At 40.6% G+C, this 25,215-nt stretch overlaps 1 pseudogene; it reads right to left on the bottom strand.

Moving 5' to 3' along the window:
- Positions 1–993: 993 nt before the first annotated feature.
- Positions 994–12,001, bottom strand: LOC112247733 (annotated as a pseudogene).
- Between the last annotated feature and the right edge of the window lie 13,214 nt (positions 12,002–25,215).

Below are 25,215 nucleotides of genomic sequence, written 5' to 3'. Positions count from 1 at the left end.
GTTACTGGTCATATACACATGGTTATCAGATGTTACTGGTCATATACACATGGTTATCAGATGTTACTGGTCATATACACATGGTTATCAGATGTTACTGGTCATATACACATGGTTATCAGATGTTACTGGTCATAACACATGGTTATCAGATGTTACTGGTCATATACACATGGTTATCAGATGTTACTGGTCATATACACATGGTTATCAGATGTTACTGGTCACATACACATGGTTATCAGATGTTACTGGTCATATACACATGGTTATCAGATGTTACTGGTCATATACACATGGTTATCAGATGTTACTGGTCATATACACATGGTTATCAGATGTTACTGGTCATATACACATGGTTATCAGATGTTACTGGTCATATACACATGGTTATCAGATGTTACTGGTCATATACACATGGTTATCAGATGTTACTGGTCATATACACATGGTTATCAGATGTTACTGGTCATATACACATGGTTATCAGATGTTACTGGTCACATACACATGGTTATCAGATGTTACTGGTCATATACACATGGTTATCAGATGTTACTGGTCATATACACATGGTTATCAGATGTTACTGGTCACATACACATGGTTATCAGATGTTACTGGTCACATACACATGGTTATCAGATGTTACTGGTCACATACACATGGTTATCAGATGTTACTGGTCACATACACATGGTTATCAGATGTTACTGGTCATATACACATGGTTAGCAGATGTTACTGGTCATATACACATGGTTAGCAGATATTGTGAGTGTAATGTTTATGTTTCCAGATCCAACAGTGCAGCAGTATCTAACAGGTAATATCTAACAGGTAATATCTAACAACTCCACAACAAAACCTAAAACACACAATCTAGTAAAGGAATGGGATGAGAATATATAAGTATAAAATATATGGATGAGCAGTGACTGGGTTAGGGTACGAAACAGAGTGTTGGTTAGAGTAGGAAACAGACAGTTGGTTAGGGTAGGAAACAGAGTGTTGGTTAGAGTAGGAAACAGACAGTTGGTTAGGGTAGGAAACAGAGAGTTGGTTAGGGTAGGAAACAGACAGTTGGTTAGGGTAGGAAACAGAGTGTTGGTTAGGGTAGGAAACAGACAGTTGGTTAGGGTACGAAACAGAGTGTTGGTTAGAGTAGGAAACAGACAGTTGGTTAGGGTAGGAAACAGAGAGTTGGTTAGGGTATGAAACAGAGAGGCCGTGGGTTAGGGTAGGAAACAGAGAGACCGTGGGTTAGGGTAGGAAACAGACAGTGAATTAGAGTATGAAACAGAGAGACAATGGGTTAGGGTAGGAAACAGAGAGACCGTGGGTTAGGGTAGGAAACAGACAGTGAATTAGAGTATGAAACAGAGAGACAATGGGTTAGGGTAGGAAACAGAGAGACAGTGGGTTAGGGTATGAAACAGAGAGACAATGGGTTAGGGTAGGAAACAGAGAGACAGTGGGTTAGGATGTGAAACAGACAGTGAATTAGAGTATGAAACAGAGAGACAGTGGGTTAGGATGTGAAACAGACAGTGAATTAGAGTATGAAACAGAGAGACAGTGGGTTAGGGTATGAAACAGAGAGACAGTGGGTTAGGGTATGAAACAGAGAGACAGTGGGTTAGGGTATGAAACAGAGAGACAGTAGGTTAGTGTATGAAACAGAGAGACCGTGGGTTAGGGTATGAAACAGAGAGACAGTAGGTTAGTGTATGAAACAGAGAGACAGTGAGTTAGGGTAGGAAACAGAGAGACAGTAGGTTAGGGTAGGAAACAGAGAGAGTTAGAGGATGGGTAGGAGTCACATCATCCCCACTGCAGTCAGGTTTCTGTTGCTATGGCAAAGCAGCACTTTTTAGTAGACTCCTTTAGCAGCACTTTTTAGACAACGTTCTGGGTGCTGCGGCACCCACTGATACCCCCCGAAGACCCAAACACAAACTTTACTTAGAAATAAAGACACCCCCTCCCAGGTAAACGTAATGTGTGCAAGTGGTGGGAAAAATGTTTTGTATGGCAATCATTGTTATTAAAAATGTTGATTTAGAAATGTTGTTAGAAAATAGAGATGCTTAATTAACAGTTAAGCTGTTTCCCTTCTATCCAGTGGCTGGTCTGATCTTCATGGTTATTCTTTTCAGGGAGTATGTGAAGCCTTTCCATGTTCTCCAGTTGATGCCAACACCGTAGGCAGACTCCCCCACGCGTATATCCCATTGGGATTAGTCCAATGGCAGTTGTTGTACCAAAATCCACCGTAGTATATCTGGCCACAGTTGCTGTCATTAAGGTCCTGATCCTTATCTAACGTTGTAAATTTCTGACCACTGTGATGAGTCATGGAATCTCCTGAGGATAAGAACAGAGATGTCTGACCACTGTGATGTCATAGAATCTCCTGAGGATAAGAACAGAGATGTCTGACCACTGTGATGTCATAGAATCTCCTGAGGATAAGAACAGAGATGTCTGACCACTGTGATGTTATAGAATCTCCTGAGGATAAGAACAGAGATGTCTGACCACTGTGATGTTATAGAATCTCCTGAGGATAAGAACAGAGATGTCTGATCACTGTGATGTTATAGAATCTCCTGAGGATAAGAACAGAGATGTCTGACCACTGTGATGTCATAGAATCTCCTGAGGATAAGAACAGAGATGTCTGACCACTGTGATGTTATAGAATCTCCTGAGGATAAGAACAGAGATGTCTGATCACTGTGATGTTATAGAATCTCCTGAGGATAAGAACAGAGATGTCTGACCACTGTGATGTCATAGAATCTCCTGAGGATAAGAACAGAGATGTCTGACCACTGTGATGTCATAGAATCTCCTGAGGATAAGAACAGAGATGTCTGACCACTGTGATGAGTCATGGAATCTCCTGAGGATAAGAACAGAGATGTCTGACCACTGTGATGTCATAGAATCTCCTGAGGATAAGAACAGAGATGTCTGACCACTGTGATGAGTCATGGAATCTCCTGAGGATAAGAACAGAGATGTCTGACCACTGTGATGTCATAGAATCTCCTGAGGATAAGAACAGAGATGTCTGACCACTGTGATGTCATAGAATCTCCTGAGGATAAGAACAGAGATGTCTGATCACTGTGATGTTATAGAATCTCCTGAGGATAAGAACAGAGATGTCTGATCACTGTGATGTTATAGAATCTCCTGAGGATAAGAACAGAGATGTCTGACCACTGTGATGTCATAGAATCTCCTGAGGATAAGAACAGAGATGTCTGACCACTGTGATGTCATAGAATCTCCTGAGGATAAGAACAGAGATGTCTGACCACTGTGATGTCATAGAATCTCATGAGGATAAGAACAGAGATGTCTGACCACTGTGATGTCATAGAATCTCCTGAGGATAAGAACAGAGATGTCTGACCACTGTGATGTCATAGAATCTCCTGAGGATAAGAACAGAGATGTCTGACCACTGTGATGTCATAGAATCTCATGAGGATAAGAACAGAGATGTCTGACCACTGTGATGTCATAGAATCTCCTGAGGATAAGAACAGAGATGTCTGACCACTGTGATGTTATAGAATCTCCTGAGGATAAGAACAGAGATGTCTGACCACTGTGATGTCATAGAATCTCATGAGGATAAGAACAGAGATGTCTGACCACTGTGATGTCATAGAATCTCCTGAGGATAAGAACAGAGATTTCTGACCACTGTGATGTTATAGAATCTCCTGAGGATAAGAACAGAGATGTCTGACCACTGTGATGTTATAGAATCTCCTGAGGATAAGAACAGAGATGTCTGACCACTGTGATGTCATAGAATCTCCTGAGGATAAGAACAGAGATGTCTGACCACTGTGATGTCATAGAATCTCCTGAGGATAAGAACAGAGATGTCTGACCACTGTGATGTTATAGAATCTCCTGAGGATAAGAACAGAGATGTCTGACCACTGTGATGTCATAGAATCTCCTGAGGATAAGAACAGAGATTTCTGACCACTGTGATGTCATAGAATCTCCTGAGGATAAGAACAGAGATGTCTGACCACTGTGATGTTATAGAATCTCCTGAGGATAAGAACAGAGATGTCTGACCACTGTGATGTCATAGAATCTCATGAGGATAAGAACAGAGATGTCTGACCACTGTGATGTCATAGAATCTCCTGAGGATAAGAACAGAGATTTCTGACCACTGTGATGTCATAGAATCTCCTGAGGATAAGAACAAAGTACACAGCCCAGCAACACAAGGAAAGCAACACTTGATAACCTAATGATAATACTTCCACTGGCAAATCTTCAATTGTGAACCCTTAATGACAGATTTTCTTGGACTGTTTTTCTTCAGAATTTGTTTCTGGTACTATTGTCTGGTGCTATATTCTTGGAACTTTATCTTAGAATTGTTTTAATGGACAATATAAGTTGTCACCCACCTGCTCCTCCATCTTTGAATGAACCCAGCTTTAGCGGGTACCCTTCAGCTTCTGGTCCAACAGAGAAGGTGGCGTACTGAGCATAGACCTTATTCCCCTCAAAGTCCTCCATGTCCACCCTCAGCTCATAGGTCTTTTTCATAATCAGGAGATACATCGTCTCCAGTCCTGGAGAATAGCACACCGTGTTGTTGGAATACAACGACAAATGAACTTACACGCATTAGGACAAACAGGATGAGCTCATTTGCTGAACAGGGTTCTAAGAGGAGAATGTTCCGGAGGCTAGACATTTAATCGGTTCTTACCCAGCCAGTACTCTCCAGCTGCGCTCCCAAACCCACTCTTGTACTCATTCCACTTCCTGTGGAAGTTCACTGATCCATCCTGTCTGTTCTGAATCACCTGATTAAGAGAGAGAGATATTGTTTAATTTACTGACTGGAAATCAGTTCTTATGTGTAAAGAAACAAGAAGAAGAGAACACGTGAAGAACACTGTGGTCTGGTCTATGTCCTGGTTCAACTACACTGTGTCTATGTCCTGGTTCAACTACACTGTGTCTATGTCCTGGTTCAACTACACTGTGTCTATGTCCTGGTTCAACTACACTGTGTCTATGTCCTGGTTCAACTACACTGTGTCTATGTCCTGGTTCAACTACACTGTGTCTATGTCCTGGTTCACCTACACTGTGTCTATGTCCTGGTTCAACTACACTGTGTCTATGTCCTGGTTCAACTACACTGTGTCTATGTCCTGGTTCAACTACACTGTGTCTATGTCCTGGTTCAACTACACTGTGTCTATGTCCTGGTTCAACTACACTGTGTCTATGTCCTGGTTCAACTACACTGTGTCTATGTCCTGGTTCAACTACACTGTTTCTATGTCCTGGTTCAACTACACTGTGTCTATGTCCTGGTTCAACTACACTGTGTCTATGTCCTGCTTCAACTTCCCCCGGTCTATGTCCTGGTTCAACTACACTGTGTCTATGTCCTGGTTCAACTACACTGTGTCTATGTCCTGGTTCAACTACACTGTGTCTATGTCCTGCTTCAACTTCCCCGGTCTATGTCCTGGTTCAACTACACTGTGTTTATGTCCTGGTTCAACTACACTGTGTCTATGTCCTGGTTCAACTACACTGTGTCTATGTCCTGGTTCAACTACACTGTGTCTATGTCCTGGTTCAACTACACTGTGTTTATGTCCTGGTTCAACTACACTGTGTCTATGTCCTGGTTCAACTACACTGTGTCTATGTCCTGGTTCAACTACACTGTGTCTATGTCCTGGTTCAACTACACTGTGTCTATGTCCTGGTACTGCTTCAACTACACTGTGTCTATGTCCTGGTTCAACTACACTGTGTCTATGTCCTGGTTCAACTACACTGTGTCTATGTCCTGGTTCAACTACACTGTGTCTATGTCCTGGTTCAACTACACTGTTTCTATGTCCTGGTTCAACTACACTGTGTCTATGTCCTGGTTCAACTACACTGTGTCTATGTCCTGGTTCAACTACACTGTGTCTATGTCCTGCTTCAACTTCCCCGGTCTATGTCCTGGTTCAACTACACTGTGTCTATGTCCTGGTTCAACTACACTGTGTCTATGTCCTGGTTCAACTACACTGTGTCTATGTCCTGGTTCAACTACACTGTGTCTATGTCCTGGTTCAACTACACTGTGTTTATGTCCTGGTTCAACTACACTGTGTCTATGTCCTGGTTCAACTACACTGTGTCTATGTCCTGTTGCTGGTTTTGTCAGGAAAAACTACACTGTAAAACAATCCTGTCATTTTACACTACACTACCAGCTACTGGTTGAAGTGAAAATACAGAAAAACAAGTAACTGTATTTTTTGATGCTGAATAAGGGTATTATTACTGTAAAGTGACAGTATGCTGCTGTATTCTGATTACAGTACATGCTTGTAAATGATGACAATGCGTAAGTTATCGTAATTTTTACAGGATAAGTATGACAGAAAAATCTCCACTCCTTCACTATGAATACACTTGGGACTCAACCACACCTGGAAATTGGACTGGAAACCTCTTGGTTACCAGAGACCTAAATATCCTGCTATGTCACCTGATGGATATACTAGGATTGAAGCTAGATCTAGTCAGGGTTTTCTAAAGCTAGCCACTTCTGTTAGCTTCAAATTCCAGCTCAGGCTTCATCTGTACTAAGCCGATAGATATTGCTTGTCCACATGAAGCTAACTCTAGCGGTTTCGTAACTGCGCGTGCACGTCAACAGGCTACGGTGTGAAATAGAGTCATCTTTATTTTATTACTTATCGTCATATCCCACTTATCGTTAATGCCGTCGTTGTTGTGCCTATCAATGCGCAAGCACCTTTTTTCCCACTTCTATCAATAAAATCATTGTATTAAAGTCGTAGACACTTTTTACTGTGCTTGAAGTTTAAATTCTGCCATCAGTAAATGGGTAACGTGAAAGTTATTTTAACGTTCCTATAAAAACATATTTAATCAGTCGTCTTCCTCAAATGAAGGGGATGCTGACGCAATCTTTGCGAGACGGAGGAAATCTGAATTCATTGCTCTACGACACTTCGCTGGTCCGATGGGGGTAACAGACGCACAAACATCATACACCCAAGACATGCTAACCTCTCACCATTACAATAACTGGGGAGGTTAGCATTTTAAATCATACCCCCAAGACATGCTAACCTCTCACCATTACAATAACAGGGGAGGTTAGCATTTTATATCATACCCCCAAGACATGCTAACCTCTCACCATTACAATAACAGGGGATGTTAGCATGTCTAGGGGGTATGATATTCGTGCGTCTGTTACGTTCTCACTCATCATTATTCAAATTCCAGATGAACCTTAAATCACGGTAGAATCCACATGAATGTAGAAGTGTTATTTACAATAAAAGTGACTCCAAAATGACACAATACATTACCAATAATTTCTATTGGCCACAAAATAATCTGAAAAACACAACCAAAAACAAACACCAAATGCATCCAACAACGTGGTAACATCACCAGCATGTTGAGGTCATTGCGTACTACGAATATGGGAGCAAATACTTCCTGTTTTACTACTTAAATACACATTTCAGTGAATGTATCCCAAAACCTTCGGGTCCCTGAAATGGGGAGTACTATGTAAAACGGTTCACCCGATATGGATGAAAATACCCTCAAATTAAAGCTGACAGTCCTGCACTTTTGTCATTGTATCATTTCCAATGCAAAGTGCTAGAGAACAGAGCCAAAACCCACCCCAAAAATGAGTCACTGTCCCAATACTTTTGGAACTCACTGTATATCCTAGGGCGGCAGGGTAGCCTAGTGGTTAGAGCGTTGGACTAGTAACTGGAAGCTTGCAAGTTCAAGCTGACAAAGTACAAATCTGTCTTTCTTCCCTGAACAGGCAGTTAACCCACTGTTCCTAGGCCATCATTGAAAAAATAATTTGTTCTCAACTGACTTGCCTAGTTAAATAAAGGTAAAATATATATGTTTTTTAAAAATCCTTTCATGGGGAATCTCTGCTAGCATAGCCACCAGCAGACTGCGAGCTGAGGGAATGGGCTCCAACGACCACGCCGTACCCTTCCTTAAGCAGGTCAGTTTGTTTGTTTGTTTGCTGACAGTCCTGCACTTTAACCTCATAGTCATTGCATCATTTCCAATCCAAAGTGCTGGAGTACAAAGCCAAAACAACAAACAATGTGTCCCAATACTTTTGGAGCTCACTGTATATGACTATGGCCAGTGACAGTGTGTTCTGAATGACTCACATTATGGTCTTGTGTCGTTTGAGAACCGTTGACTAAGTCAGTGGTTCTCAATTCTCTCCTCAGGGACCCCCCCAGCTATCCCAGAGGGTCTCAGTTCTCTCCTCAGGGACCCCCCAGCTGTTCCAACCTCGTAACCCTCCAGAGCTCCAACACTTAATACAAATAGTCAATAATACCCCTGATCTACCCCTAAAAAAATCTAATAAATACATAAACAACAGCAAAAATACAAATACTGAGTAAAGAAGAGTCTGAATACTTATGTAAATGTGATATTTCTGTTATTATTTGTAATAAATTATCAATGTAAAAAAAATGTTAAAAATAAATAAATATATTTTTGCTTTGTCATTATGTATGGTGTGTAGATTGATAAGGAATTAAAAAAAAACGATTTAATCCATTTTTAGAATAAGGCTGTAACCGAACAAAACAATGTCAATGGGTCTGAATAATTTGCGAAGGCACTGTATATCAACACACTCCCAAAAATAAGGGTACTGTTAGGGTTGTTCCCATTTGAAATGTAGATGGATGGTGATGTACTGGCGGAGGACTCCTTGAGCACTGCTATTTACCTCAGTGCAGAAATGTATTATTGCCATTAAATCTGTGGACCAACCTTTGTCAAGCCCGCAGATCTACCCTGCATAGCAAGACATTCAGGTCACTGGCAACCAAGAGGTTATGAGTCCAAACCCAGGTGAGGTTGAGTCCCAAGTGTGCCTACAGTAAATAATTGTATTACATTTTACTGTAATAATTATCCTGTAAAATTTCAAGAATTTACAGACTACTGAGTTGCTGTACAATTACAGTACAATTATATTAAATATTACATTTATACTGAGCAAAAATATAAACGCAACACGCAACAATTTCAAACATTTTACCTAGTTACAGTTCATATAAGGAAATCAGTCCATTGAAATAAATTCATTAGGTCCTAATCTATGGATTTAACATGACTGGGAATACAGATATGCATCTGTCGGTCACAGATACCTTAAAAAAAAATGGGCCTCACAATGGGACTCAGGATCTCATCACTGTATCTCTATGCATTCAAATCTTCATTGATGAAATGCAATTGTGTTCATTGTCCATAGAGTATGCCTACCCATACCATAACCCCACCACCACCATGGAGCACTCTGTTCACAACGTTGGCATCAACAAACTGCTCGCCCACGGCACCATACATGTGTTTGTGAGGCCGTACTGCCAAATTCTCTAAAACTACATTGGAGGCGGCTTATGGTAGAGAAATTAACATTCAATTCTCTGGCAACAGCTCTGGAGGACATTCCTGCATGTCAATTGCGCGCTCCATCAAAAGTTGAGATATCTGTGGCATTGTATTGTGTGACAAAACTGCGTATTTTTGAGTGGCCTTTTATTGTCCCCAGCACAAGGTGCACCTGTATAAAGATCATGTTGTTTAATCAGCTTCTTGATATGCCACACCTGTCAGATGGATGGATTATCTTGGCAAAGGAGAAATGCTCACTAACAGGGATGTAAAACAATTTGTGCACAAAACTTGAGCGAAATAAGCTTTTTGTGCATTTGGAAAATTTCGGGGATCTTTTATTTCAGCTCATTAAACATGGGATCAACACTTTACATGTAGTGTTTATATATTTTGTTCAGTGTACAAGAGTGTACTGTAATCTGAATACAGCAGCATACTGTCATTTTACAGCTATAACACCTTACATTTAGCTGTAAAAAATACAGTTAGTTGTTGTATATTTACTGAACAAAAATACAGTTTAAATGTAAAAAACATATTACTGTATTTTTACTGCAACTCAATAGCCAGTAACTTACTGTAAAATGACTGGTACTTTTTTAACAGTTTGTGTCATAAATGTAAATGTAAGTTAATTAATTTACAGTAGAATTACTGTACAAACGTATAGCTATTGCTAAAAGTGTAAATACATACGTGTATTTAAATATTGGATACTGACCGTCCACTTTCCTGAAAATGCACTGTCCATCGACATCTCACAGAACACCTGGACAGGTGAGGTGGATCCTGCAGGATAAATAGTGTAAACCCCATTCTGTCCAGAACCTGATTGGTACACCTCGTTACAGTCCACTGGATGCAGAGAGGACTGTACCGCCACTGGGACCAGCAGAACCAGCATCAAGCTGAACTGCACAACAGGTTAGATGGATATAACAGTTTTAATGTAAATACTGTCTAGTGATGGTTCATTAAAGATACATATTTCATATTCACATTAGTGTCTATGAATGTTTTCTGCTTATTCTAATAATGGTTTATTAATACCTACCATCATTGTTGAGATAGATGTCCGTTTGCCTTTGAAGGAAACTTTTGTACAGTTTCCTAAAAAATGTTGACAAAAAAAAAGAGTAAATTGAATGGATGTGAAGCATATTTACAACAGTATTCTTCAGGTGAAAGCTACTATTGGTTAAATAGTTAAGGCAGAGGTTGTGCCATCAGATCGAAACACCCGTTTCCGACCCCCTAGAATGACTTTTCCCCTGAGCAAAACAATCGTATCATGTTCATTAGGTACATATAAGTCTACTGGACCGGTACCCTATATCAAATGTGCTGGTATATAAAGTATTTTATAAAAAATTATTCAGGATTGGTTGGTCCCCTGCGGGACAGTTGAGCTAACGTAGGCTAATGCGATTAGCATGAGGTTGTAAGTGACAATAAAAATTCCCAGGACATAGACAAATCTGATATTGGCAGAAATCTTACATTCTTGTTAATCTAACTGCACTGGCTAATTTACAGTAGCTATTACAGTGAAATAATATCATGCTATTGTTTGAGGAGAGTGCACAGTTTTGAACATGAAAAGTTATTAATAAACAAATTAGGCATATTTGGGCAGTCTTGATACAACATTTCGAACAGAAATACAATGGTTCATTGGATCAGTGTAGAACTTTGCACATACACTGCTGCCATCTAGTGGCCAAAATCTAAATTGTCGCCTGGGCTGGAATAGGATATGCATTGGTACCATTTGAAAGGAAACACTAAAGTTTGTGGAAATGTGAAGGGAGTGTAGGATAATATAACACAATAGATCTGGTAAAAAAGAATACAAAGAAAAAAACAAGTTATTTTGTATTTATTTTGTACCGTCATCTTTGAAATGCAAGAGAAAGGCCATAATGTATTATTCCAGCCCAGATACAATTTAGATTTTGGCCACTAGATGACAGCAGTGTATGTGCAAAGTTTTAGACTGATCCAATGAACCATTATATTTCCGTTCAAAATGTTGTATCAAGACTGCCCAAATGTGCCTAATTTGTTTATGACGAATGATGAAGAAGAAAATAAGTGAGTGTATGAGCTTACCTGTATGAGTGACTGAGCAGATGTCTGCCCCACGAAGATGCACACCTCTTTTATAAAGATAACCAGAGCTCATTGCAACACTTAGTACATTACTTTATAAAGACAACCAGAGCTCATTGCAACACTCAGTACATTACCTGGTCCACACCTCTTTAATAAAGATAACTAATCATTCCTGGAATCACTCGTCTGTAAACATCCCACTGGGCACAGACGTCAGTTCAAAGTCTAGTTTGATTTACATTTGGTTGAGTTGTCAGGTTTCGTGAATTCAATATGAAATCAACCCAAAAATGTCACCCTGTCATTGGATTTAGGTTCAAAGTTGAGTGAAAAAAGACAACAATCCTCAATCGTAGAAGACTTTTTACAATTACAATCAGTTTTCCACTTTGGTTCAACGTCAAAACATATCATTTTGCTTGTTGAAATTACGTGGAAACAATGTTGATTGTTGTTGTAAAAAATGTTGGAAGTTGTTGTAAAAAATGTTATCCAAAGATTAGGCAGAGACTAATTGTATTGTGTAATAGTGAATATTTTTTATCCAAGCAGCTGCAAGGTAGATCCCTCTCAGATCACAGTCAGAGAAGGAGCTCCCAGAGTAAATGGCTACATGTCCCTTATATAGAGACAGGTGATAATACAATCATATTGTTAAGCAACAGTTATTTTATACAAGCAACAGTTCCAGAACACAATGGCCTTGTGTTTAAGGTTTCAAACATTACAGGAGGCTTTGAAAGACATAACATCACAGTCGCACACAGATCAATAACATTACCCTTGAGAAGTTACAACGGCTCAGCCCATTTCTGCAGCAACAAAGTTCTGGATTAAACCTCAGCTACATCTTCCTCTGCCAGGACAGGTGATCAGGTGACAAGCCATTATTGACACTCCACGGGAATGTTTGTACTTTGTACATCCTCTTACCAGAATGGCTCTTTGTGTGACCACTGTTTAACTATTAGAGTTCAACTACTAGAGTTCAAGTTCAACTAGGCCTACTGGAGTTAAACTACAAGAGTTTAAATTCAACTAGTCCATCTAGAGTTAAACTACTAGAGTTTAAGTTCAACTAGGCCTACTGGAGTTAAACTACTAGAGTTTAAGTTCAACTAGGCCTACTGGAGTTAAACTACTAGAGTTCAAGTTCAACTAGGCCTACTGGAGTTAAACTACTAGTTTAAGTTCAACTAGGCCTACTAGAGTTAAACTACTAGAGTTTAAGTTCAACTAGGCCTACTAGAGTTAAACTACTAGAGTTTAAGTTCAACTAGGCCTACTGGAGTTAAACTACTAGTTTAAGTTCAACTAGGCCTACTAGAGTTAAACTACTAGAGTTTAAGTTCAACTAGGCCTACTAGAGTTAAACTACTAGAGTTTAAGTTCAACTAGGCCTACTGGAGTTAAACTACTAGTTTAAGGTCAACTAGGCCTACTAGAGTTAAACTACTAGTTTAAGTTCAACTAGGCCTACTAGAGTTAAACTACTAGTTTAAGTCCAACTAGTCCATCTAGGGTTAAACTACTAGTTTAAGTTCAACTAGGCCTACTGGAGTTACACTACTAGTTTAAGTTCAACTAGGCCTACTAGAGTTAAACTACTAGTTTAAGTCCAACTAGTCCCACTAGAGTTAAACTACTAAAGGTAAAGTTCAACTAGGCCTACTGCCAGTTAAACTACTAGCTTAGAGTTCAACTAGGCCTACTGTTTTTCAAAACAGTCATTCAGTTTATGATTGACCTCTTTCACAACTAGTTGCATCCCTGAGTTAAACTACATATCTTAAGTTCAACTAGGCCTACTGGAGCTTTTAAACTACTAGCTTAAGTTCAACTAGGCCTACTGGAGTTAAACACTAGAAGTTTAAGTTCAACTAGGCCTACTAGAGTTAAACTACTAGAGTTTACCATTTCGTCTAGGCCTACTGGAGTTAAACTACTAGTTTAAGGTCAACTAGGCCTGGAAATGCTGTACGTTAAACTACTAGTTTAAGTTCATTAAACTAGGCCTACTAGAGTTGAAATTACTACAGTTTAAGTAGCCAACTAGTCCATCTAAAGTTAAACACTAGAGTTTAAGTTCAACAGGCCAAAGACTGGAGTTAAAACAAAATAATTAAGGTCAACTAGGCCTACTAAAGTATAAAACTACTAGTTTGACCAGGTCAACTAGGCCTACCTTGATGTTAATCAATACTGGGTCTTTTTTTTTAAAGTCCAACTAGTCCCACTAGAGTTAAACTACTAAAGGAAAAAAGTTCAACTAGTACAGCCAGTTCCGATAAACTTTACAAAACACCAGTCCTCTAATGCCTTTGTATAAGACCTACAAGTATAAGACAGAACCTGTTTTCTCAAAATGTCCCCAGTCATTCAGGTGTGCCTATGATTGACCTCTTTCACTATGACTGTTTGCAGGTTGTCCTCCCTGTGTCACAAACAACATATCTCTAATAGCTCAGACCGCGAAGACATAAAGCCTAAAAGCAGTGGATGGGGGCGCTTTGTAAGCAATCAACTCCTGGGCGTCAAACTACAGTGGCTGTTTGCGTCATTTGAACATGTAGAACCGTCTGTAATTAAACAGAAAGTGTTGGCTGATTTTCTGGTCAGACGCGATAGGAGAAACCACCGCAGCTTTCAACCATTTCGTCTTTGTGGTGTGAAAGGTTTAAAGGAACAGATACCAACTGTCACGTTCTGACCTTTATTTCCTTTGTTTTGTCGTTATTTGGTATCGTCAGGGTGTGAGTTGGGGTGGGCAGTCTATGTTTGTTTTTCTATGATTTTGGGATTTCTATGTTTCGGCCTAGTATGGTTCTCAATCAGAGGCAGGTGTCGTTAGTTGTCTCTGATTGAGAATCATACTTAGGTAGCCTGGGTTTCACTGTTTGTTTGTGGGTGTTTGTTTCCGTGTCTGTTACCACACGGTACTGTTTCGGTTTGTTCACGTTTATTGTTTTTGTATTCATAGTGTTCAGTTTATGTTTTTTAAATAAACAACCATGGACATTTACCACGCTGCGCATTGGTCCTCCGATCCTTCTCGCTTCTCCTCCTCAGACGAAGACCACCAACTATGATCTGAGATGGTATACTTTCCTAAATGAAAACATTATCACATGCAGAGATAATCCAGAGATTGAGAAAAATATTCTGACTCTTCACCTGTACAACTTGACATACAGTTGAAGTCGGAAGTTTACATACACCTTAGTCAAATACATTTCAACTTTAGTGCAACCGCTGTGTCAGATTTCAAAAAAACTTTACGGAAAAAGCAAAGCATGCAATAATCTGAGACGGCGCTCAGAAAAAAAAATATATCCGCCATATTGGAGACAACAGAAATCAGAAATAACATTATAAATATTCCCTTACCTTTGATAATCTTCATCAGAATGCACTCCCAGGAGTCCTAGTTCCACAATAAATGCTTGATTTGTTCGATGAAGTCCATTATTTATGTCCAAGTAGCTACTTTTGTTAGGGCTTAGGTACACAAATCCAAACGCTCGTACAGGTCCTGCCGAACATCGGACGAGAACTTAAAAAAGTTATATTACAGGTCATAGAAATATTTCAAACTAATTATAGAATCAATCTTTAGGATACTACTAATAATATGCATATATTAGCAACTGGGACCGAGGAGCAGGCTATTTACTCTGGGCACCTTTCATCCCAGCTACTCAATACTGCCCCTGCAGCCATAAGAAGTTATTAACATAGAGCTCCAGTCAGTTATAGAATGGGTAACCAGCAATAGGATGGTGATAAAAATGTAATGAACTAAAAGCACCATTTTTGGGACAAATCACACGCTCAACCCTAAACCTCATCTGGATCTTTATATGAATTATGTGGCTACTGAGCAAGTTGAAGAGAATAAACTGCTGGGTGTCACCCATGGATAGCAAGATATCATGGTCGAAACATAAAAACACAATGGGCAACTAAAATGGGAAGAGGTCAATCTTTGTCTATTTATTGAGGCTACCAGACAGCAATTTTCATTATTTTGTCTGCAACACCTTTTGATTATGTACAGTAGTCGGACAGATAGGACCCGGACAGATAGGACCAGTCAGCCGACCAGATAGGACCTGTCGGCCGAACAGATAGGACCACCAGTCGGCAGTCGGACCAGATAGGACCAGTCGGCCGGACAGATAGGACCAGTCAGCCGGACAGATAGGACCAGTCGGCCGACCAGATAGGACCAGTCGGCCGGACAGATAGGACCAGTCGGCCGGACAGATAGGACCAGTCGGCCGACCAGATAGGACCAGTCAGCCGACCAGATAGGACCTGTCAGCCGACCAGATAGGACCAGTCAGCCGACCAGATAGGACCAGTCAGCCGACCAGATAGTACCAGTCAGCCGGACCAGATAGTACCAGTAAGCCGACCAGATAGTACCAGTCAGCCAACCAGATAGTACCAGGCGACATGCCATATAGGACCAGTTTCAACTTCCTGTGTATTCGTCTGTTCATAGTGAACCACAAAGTCCAATGCAGATACGGACCCCCACTAGGTAGATATACACCTTCGCCTAGGTGACACAGCTACTCGGTAACTTGGTGTAAAGTGTTACTGGCCAACTATACCCACCTGGCTAACCAAGGCAGTCAGCCGACCTACTGGTCTTCAAGAAGGATGATTCTCCTTTTTGACAGCTCTCTACTCTTACTAATTGACTAATTGACTAATTGGCCTACTGTTTAACATCTGTAACATTATTCTTGTACATATCTTCGACCAATAAAGTCGTACCCCTGCACATTGATTCGCTACTGGTACTTCCTGTATATAGCCATGTTATTACCTGGTACTCCCTCTATATAGCCACATTATTCCCTGGTACTTCCTGTATATAGACAAGTTATTACCTGGTACTTCCTGTATATAGCCATGTTATTACCTGGTACTCCCTCTATATAGCCATGTTATTACCTGGTACTTCCTCTATATAGCCATGTTATTACCTGGTACTCCCTCTATATAGCCATGTTATTACCTGGTACTCCCTCTATATAGCCACGTTATTACCTGGTACTTCCTGTATATAGCCACGTTATTACCTGGTACTCCCTGTATATAGCCAAGTTATTACCTGGTACTCCCTGTATATAGCCATGTTATTACCTGGTACTCCCTGTATATAGAGATGTTATTACCAGGTACTCCCTCTATATAGCCACGTTATTACCTCATACCTCTGCTACTGGTACTCTCTGGATATAGCCATGTTATTACCTGGTTCTCCTTGTATAAAATCATGGTATTACCTGGTACTCCCTGTATATAGCCAAGTTATTACCTAGTACTCCTTATATAATATCATGGTTATTACCTGGTACTCCCTGTATATAGCCATGTTATTACCTGGTACTCCCTGTATATAGAGATGTTATTACCAGGTACTCCCTCTATATAGCCACGTTATTACCTTATACCTCTGCTACTGGTACTCGCTGGATATAGCCAAGTTATTACCTGGTACTTCCTGTATATAGCCACGTTATTACCTGGTACTCCCTGTATATAGCCAAGTTATTACCTAGTACTCCCTCTATATAGCCACGTTATTACCTTATACCTCTGCTACTGGTACTCTCTGGATATGTTATTACCTTATACCTCTGCTACTGGTACTCTCTGGATATAGCCAAGTTATTACCTGGTACCTCCTGTATATAGCCACGTTATTACCTGGTACTCTCTGGATATAGCCATGTTATTACCTGGTTCTCCTTGTATAAAATCATGGTATTACCTGGTACATCCTGTATATAGCCATGTTATTACCTGGTACTCCTGTATATAACCATGTTATTACCTGGTACTTCCTGTATATAGCCATGTTATTACCTGGTACTTCCTGTATATAACCATGTTATTACCTGGTACTCCTGTATACAGTCATGGTATTACCTCATAGCCCTGCACGTTGACTCAGTACTGGTACTCCCTGTATATAACCATGCTATTACCTGGTACTTCCTGTATGTATCCATGTTATTACCTCGTACCCCCTGTATATATCCATGCAATTTCCTGGTACTCCCTGTATATATCCATGTTATTACCTCGTACCCCCTGTATATATCTATGCAATTTCCTGGTACTCCCTGTATATATCCATGTTATTACCTCGTACCCCCTGTATATATCCATGCAATTTCCTGGTACTTCCTGTATATATTTATGTTATTACCTCGTACCCCTGCACATTGACTGATACTTGTATATCATTACTCATCATGTACTAATACTTTTATTATTATGTTTTTGTATTTTCTTCCTCTGTTTTGTTGTGAAGGGCCTGTTAAGGTTTCAGCATGCTTCAGTTCAGCTGGCACCTAGTCTCATCTAGGAGAAATGAACGAGTCTGCTAGTATACTCCCTTAAAAGACCTTAGGTTGAAACATTTGAAGAACGCAGCATTTGCACAGTTTTTTCCATCTTGAGATGTCGTAGCCAGTATACACTTCCTCAACATAGTTAGAATTAATTTAATATAATTTTCAGAAATCTGTCATTCAATTCAATGTTTTTGCCGACGAGATCTTAGTCACAAAATGTTTGGTAGTATTTTTAATTTGAAAAAAACTTGCCTCTCTCGTTGAATGACAAACACTTATTTGAAGAATCCCTATTGTTCCCTATCACCGACAAAGGGAGTAAACTTCAGCTTCTGACTTCGGCTTGCCTGGAGAAAAAAAAAATGTATTGTGCACGAACAGCCGAAAACCCCCGAAGACCAAACGAACCAAAACGTCACAAAATGTTGTCACAATGTAACGGTGTAACGGAACTTTTCAAGTTTTTGTCTTTTTTTGTTTTTTTTTGTTTTTGAAGTGCCTGCGTCACATGAAGATGGATTACGGGGCTAACAACAAGTGGCTATTTGGACATAAATGATGGAACTTTATGGAACCAAATCAGTCATTAATTGTCGATACAAAACAAAACATACATGTATTGTGTAACATGAAGTCCTATGAGTGTCATCTGATGAAGATCATCAAAGATTAGCGGTTAATTTTATCTATATTTCTGCTTTTTGTGACTCCTATCTTTGGCTGGAAAAATGGCTGTATGTTTTTTTTCCGACTTGGCGGTGATCTAACGTAATTATATGTTGTGCTTTAGCTGTAAAGCATTTTTGAAATCAGACATGATGGGTAGATTAACAAGATGTTTATCTTTCATTTGCTGTATTGGACTTGTTAATGTGTGAAAGTTACATATTTCAAAAAAATATTTTTTGAATTTCGCACACTGCCTTTTCAGCAGAATGTTGTCGAGGGGTTCCGCTAGCGGAATGCCTGCCCTAGAAAGGTTAAGGAGAGGTATATCTATAATTCCATGTGTATAACTTATATTTTCATCTACATTTATGATGAATATTTCTGTTGAATTGATGTGGCTTTGCAAAATTACTGGATGTTTTGGAACTAGTGAACGTAACGAGCCAATGTAAACTCAGATTATTTTATATATATTATTTGGATATAAATATGAACTTTATCAAACAAAACATACATGTATTGTGTAACATGAAGTCCTATGAGTGTCATCTGATGGAGATCATCAAAGGTTAGTGATTCATTTTACCTCTATTTGTGCTTTTTGTGACTCCTCTCTTTGGCTGGAAAAATGGCTGTGTTTGTTTGTGACTAGGTGCTGACCTAACATAATCGTTTGTGGTGCTTTCGCTGTAAAGCCTATCTGAAATCAGGCACTATCGTGGGATTAACAACAAGATTACCGTTAAAACGGTATAAGATACATGTATGTTGGAGGAATTTTAATTATGAGATTTCTGTTGTTTTGAATATGGCGCCCTGCACTTTCACTGGCTGTTGTCGGTTAACGGGATGATTTCAGCCCAAAGAAGTTTTAAACCAATTCTTAAACTGACTGGAGCTGTCACGACTTCTATGGATGGTGAGTGGAGGAGTCCAGCGCAGAGAGCAGGAGCTTGATAAGGACTCCATGAAAGCGCTAGCTACTGCCCTCATTCAATGCCATTTTGACTACGGTAGTACTTCCTGGTTTGGGGGGCTTATCTAAACTTATGAAGGGGAAGATCCAGATATTTTTATTTTTTATTTTTTTTATTTCACCTTTATTTAACCAGGTAGGCCAGTTGAGAACAAGTTTTCATTTGCAACTGCGACCTGGCCAAGATAAAGCATAGCAGTGTGAGCAGACAACACAGAGTTACACATGGAATAAACAATTAACAAGTCAATAACACAGTAGAAAACAAAGGGGGGGAGTCTATATACAATGTGTGCAAAAGGCATGAGGAGGTAGGCGAATAATTACAATTTTGCAGATTAACACTGGAGTGATAAATGATCAGATGGTCATGTACAGGTAGAGATATTGGTGTGCAAAAGAGCAAGTAAATAAATAAAAACAGTATGGGGATGAGGTAGGTGAAAATGGGTGGGCTATTTACCAATAGACTATGTACAGCTGCAGCGATCGGTTAGCTGCTCAGATAGCTGATGTTTGAAGTTGGTGAGGGAGATAAAAGTCTCCAACTTCAGCGATTTTTGCAATTCGTTCCAGTCACAGGCAGCAGAGTACTGGAACGAAAGGCGGCCAAATGAGGTGTTGGCTTTAGGGATGATCAGTGAGATGCACCTGCTGGAGCGCGTGCTACGGATGGGTGTTGCCATCGTGACCAGTGAGCTGAGATAAGGCGGAGCTTTACCTAGCATGGACTTGTAGATATCCCAGAATAAACTAATCAGGGTAGTATTGAAGGTGAGTCCACGTACTCACATAGGCAGCAGCTGCTTTCAGGAACTAAACTGTCTGCCTGTTGAGGTTAGGGTGTCCCAGATTAGACTAGGTTAGGTTCACAGGAGTATTTATGGTTCTGCGCCAAGATATCTAACTGATTGCTTTCCTCGTGTTCGGGATGCACAGAACCACAGCACCAGATCAGGTGTTGCTGATGTGTACTTACTCAGGTTCACAAGTAATGCTGGGAAAGGTAATGTCTTGTATACAGGGCCTCAGAATGGAATGAGTTGCCTCTGCCCATAAAAACAACATCCTTTGTGGGCAACTTTAAAATACAAATATACAAATATGTTTGATGTCTTCTGTGCCCATATGAATAACCTCTATGATGTAACTGCAATGATGAGATTGATGTTCTTCTCTGTTTTTATATTGGATTATCTCAAAGTCATCCTGTGTTTAACTGTGTTGGATCTTGTCTAGCCATCTGGTCTCAAGAGGACCACATTGGAAATAAGTCCCAGACTGTATAGTGTGTTATCCTCCATGATTTAACAATGGAAATAAGTCCCAGACTGTATAGTGTGTTATCCTCCATGATTTTCAACTCAGACTGTAGAGTTAGTCTAGAGTCTAATATGATGAGTCCCAGGGTGGTCTGTAGAGTTATCCTCCATGATCTAATCTGATAAGTCCCAGACTGGTCTGTAGAGTAGTCTCCATGGTCTAATATGATGAGTAGGGTGGTCTGTAGAGTAGTCTAGGGTCTAATATGATGAGTAGGGTGGTCTGTAGAGTAGTCTAGGGTCTAATATGATGAGTAGGGTAGTCTGTAGAGTAGTCTAGGGTCTAGTCTGATGAGTAGGGTGGTCTGTAGAGTAGTCTAGGGTCTAATCTGATGAGGAAGGTGTGTCTGTAGAGTAGTCTAGGGTCTAATCTGATGAGGAAGTTGTGTCTGTAGAGTAGTCTAGGGTCTAATCTGATGAGGAAGGTGTGTCTGTAGAGTAGTCTAGGGTCTAATCTGATGAGGAAGGTGTGTCTGTAGAGTAGTCTAGGGTCTAATCTGATGAGTAGGGTCGCCTGTAGAGTAGTCTAGGGTCTAATCTGATGAGGAAGGTGTGTCTGTAGAGTAGTCTAGGGTCTAATCTGATGAGTAGGGTCGTCTGTAGAGTAGTCTAGGGTCTAATCTGATGAGGAAGGTGTGTCTGTAGAGTAGTCTAGGGTCTAATCTGATGAGTAGGGTCGCCTGTAGAGTAGTCTAGGGTCTAATCTGATGAAGGTGTGTCTGTAGAGTAGTCTAGGGTCTAATATGATGAGTAGGGTGGTCTGTAGAGTAGTCTAGGGTCTAATATGATGAGTAGGGGTGGTCTGTAGAGTAGTCTAGGGTCTAATATGATGAGTAGGGTGGTCTGTAGAGTAGTCTAGGGTCTAATCTGATGAGGAAGGTGTGTCTGTAGAATAGTCTAGGGTCTAATCTGATGAGTAGGGTCGCCTGTAGAGTAGTCTAGGGTCTAGTCTGATGAGTAGGGTCGTCTGTAGAGTAGTCTAGGGTCTAATATGATGAGTAGGGTGGTCTGTAGAGTAGTTTAGGGGCTAATCTGATGAGTTGGAAACACCACTTAACGCCTTAAACACTAGTGCTTCAGCTTTAGCCTCCTCTGTCTGTCTGTTTAAGGTAAAGGTTAATCTCAATGTTGTACGGCTCACACACACCGTCATTGAAGGATATACAAAATCTCCTATCCATTAAAAAAAAACGAGTTTTAAACAATGATTTTAAACGTGTGTGATCTCAGTTATGTGAAATGTCAAAATTGTGATAAATGTGAAAGAACATGAACCATGAATTCATATGACAACAATATGCACACAACCAGGTGAAGAATGCTCTATGGTGGTAAGGAACAACCAACTACTGCCCTCTAGGGAACACAACAAGTATTACATCAACTACTGCCCTCTAGGGAACACAACAAGTATTACATCAACTACTGCCCTCTAGGGAACACAACAAGTATTACATCGACTACTGATTTTAGGGAACACAACAAGTATTACATCGACTACTGCCCTCTAGGGAACACAACAAGTATTACATCAACTACTGCCCTCTAGGGAACACAACAAGTATTACATCGACTACTGCCCTCTAGGGAACACAACAAGTATTACATCAACTACTGCCCTCTAGGGAACACAACAAGTATTACATCAACTACTGCCCTCTAGGAACACAACAAGTATTACATCAACTACTGCCCTCTAGGGAACACAACAAGTATTACATCAACTACTGCCCTCTAGGGAACACAACAAGTATTACATCAACTACTGCCCTCTAGGGAACACAACAAGTATTACATCAGCTACTGCCCTCTAGGGAACACAACAAGTATTACATCGACTACTGCCCTCTAGGGAACACAACAAGTATTACATCAACTACTGCCCTCTAGGGAACACAACAAGTATTACATCAACTACTGCCCTCTAGGGAACACAACAAGTATTACATCGACTACTGCCCTCTAGGGAACACAACAAGTATTACATCAACTACTGCCCTCTAGGGAACACAACAAGTATTACATCAACTACTGCCCTCTAGGGAACACAACAAGTATTACATCAACTACTGCCCTCTAGGGAACACAACAAGTATTACATCAACTACTGCCCTCTAGGGAACACAAGTATTACATCAACTACTGCCCTCTAGGGAACACAACAAGTATTACATCAACTACTGCCCTCTAGGGAACACAACAAGTATTACATCGACTACTGCCCTCTAGGGAACACAACAAGTATTATTTCGACTACTGCCCTCTAGGGAACACAACAAGTATTACATCAACTACTGCCCTCTAGGGAACACAACAAGTATTACATCAACTACTGCCCTCTAGGGAACACAACAAGTATTACATCAACTACTGCCCTCTAGGGAACACAAGTATTATTTCGACTACTGCCCTCTAGGGAACACAACAAGTATTACATCAACTACTGCCCTCTAGGGAACACAACAAGTATTACATCAACTACTGCCCTCTAGGGAACACAAGTATTATTTCGACTACTGCCCTCTAGGGAACACAACAAGTATTACATCAACTACTGCCCTCTAGGGAACACAACAAGTATTACATCGACTACTGCCCTCTAGGGAACACAACAAGTATTACATCAACTACTGCCCTCTAGGGAACACAACAAGTATTACATCAACTACTGCCCTCTAGGGAACACAACAAGTATTACATCGACTACTGCCCTCTAGGGAACACAACAAGTATTACATCAACTACTGCCCTCTAGGGAACACAACAAGTATTATTTCGACTACTGCCCTCTAGGGAACACAACAAGTATTACATCGACTACTGCCCTCTAGGGAACACAAGTATTACATCAACTACTGCCCTCTAGGGAACACAACAAGTATTACATCAACTACTGCCCTCTAGGGAACACAAGTATTATTTCGACTACTGCCCTCTAGGGAACACAACAAGTATTACATCAACTACTGCCCTCTAGGGAACACAACAAGTATTACATCAACTACTGCCCTCTAGGGAACACAACAAGTATTACATCAACTACTGCCCTCTAGGGAACACAAGTATTATTTCGACTACTGCCCTCTAGGGAACACAACAAGTATTACATCAACTACTGCCCTCTAGGGAACACAACAAGTATTACATCAACTACTGCCCTCTAGGGAACACAACAAGTATTACATCAACTACTGCCCTCTAGGGAACACAAGTATTGACTACTGCCCTCTAGGGAACACAAGTATTATTTCGACTACTGCCCTCTAGGGAACACAACAAGTATTACATCAACTACTGCCCTCTAGGGAACACAACAAGTATTACATCAACTACTGCAATCTCAATTTCTACCACTAGATGGGTATAGCTGCACTTGTAATGGTAATCATCGCCAGGGACAAAGCCTGCTCTACCTACAGCACGTTCCTGGCAGAATAAATCTGTCTGAGAAGTACATCATGTTTACAAACCAAACACACAGGGAATCAAACACACAGGGAATCAAACACACAGGGAATCAAACACACAGGGAATCAAACACACAGGGAATCAAACACACAGGGAATCAAACACACAGGGAATCAAACACACAGGGAATCAAACACACAGGGAATCAAACACACAGGGAATCAAACACACAGGGAATCAAACACACAGGGAATCAAACCAAACACACATCTGTGTCTCAAATAGCACCCTATTCCCTGTTTAGTGTGGTGCACTATTTTTGCACTAAATAGGGAATATGATGCTATTTGGGATACAACCTGCAGACACAGTCTGTCTGATCATCAGGAGAGAGCCTGCTCCCAGAGGAGAAATAAAATCAGAGATCGAGAGGAAGGTGGATAGAGAGAAAAATATGGAGGGATAGAGAGAGAGAGAGAGAGAAATAAAAGAGATAGGGAGAGAGAGAGAGAGAGAGAGAGAGAGGAAGATAGGGAATGAGAGAGAGAGGAAGATGGGGAATGAGAGAGAGAGAAATATAGGGAATGAAAAGAGAGATAGAGCGAGAGAGAGAGGGATGGCAAGAGAGAGAGAGAGGAGGAAGAGAGAGAGCGAGAGAGAGAGAGAGGGGGAGAGAGAGAGAGAGGGGGAGAGAGAGAGAGAGAGGAGGAGGAGAGAGAGGGGGAGAGAGGAGGGAGAGAGAGAGGGGGGAGAGAGAGAGAGGGGGAGGGAGAGAGAGAGAGAGGGGGAGAGAGAGAGAGAGAGAGAGAAGGAGGGGAGAGAG

Source organism: Oncorhynchus tshawytscha, linkage group LG24 (assembly GCF_018296145.1).
Source record: "Oncorhynchus tshawytscha isolate Ot180627B linkage group LG24, Otsh_v2.0, whole genome shotgun sequence".
Taxonomy (NCBI): domain Eukaryota; kingdom Metazoa; phylum Chordata; class Actinopteri; order Salmoniformes; family Salmonidae; genus Oncorhynchus; species Oncorhynchus tshawytscha.
The sequence above is the reverse complement of the archived record's forward strand: the minus strand, read 5'-3'. Positions and strand labels throughout refer to the sequence as shown.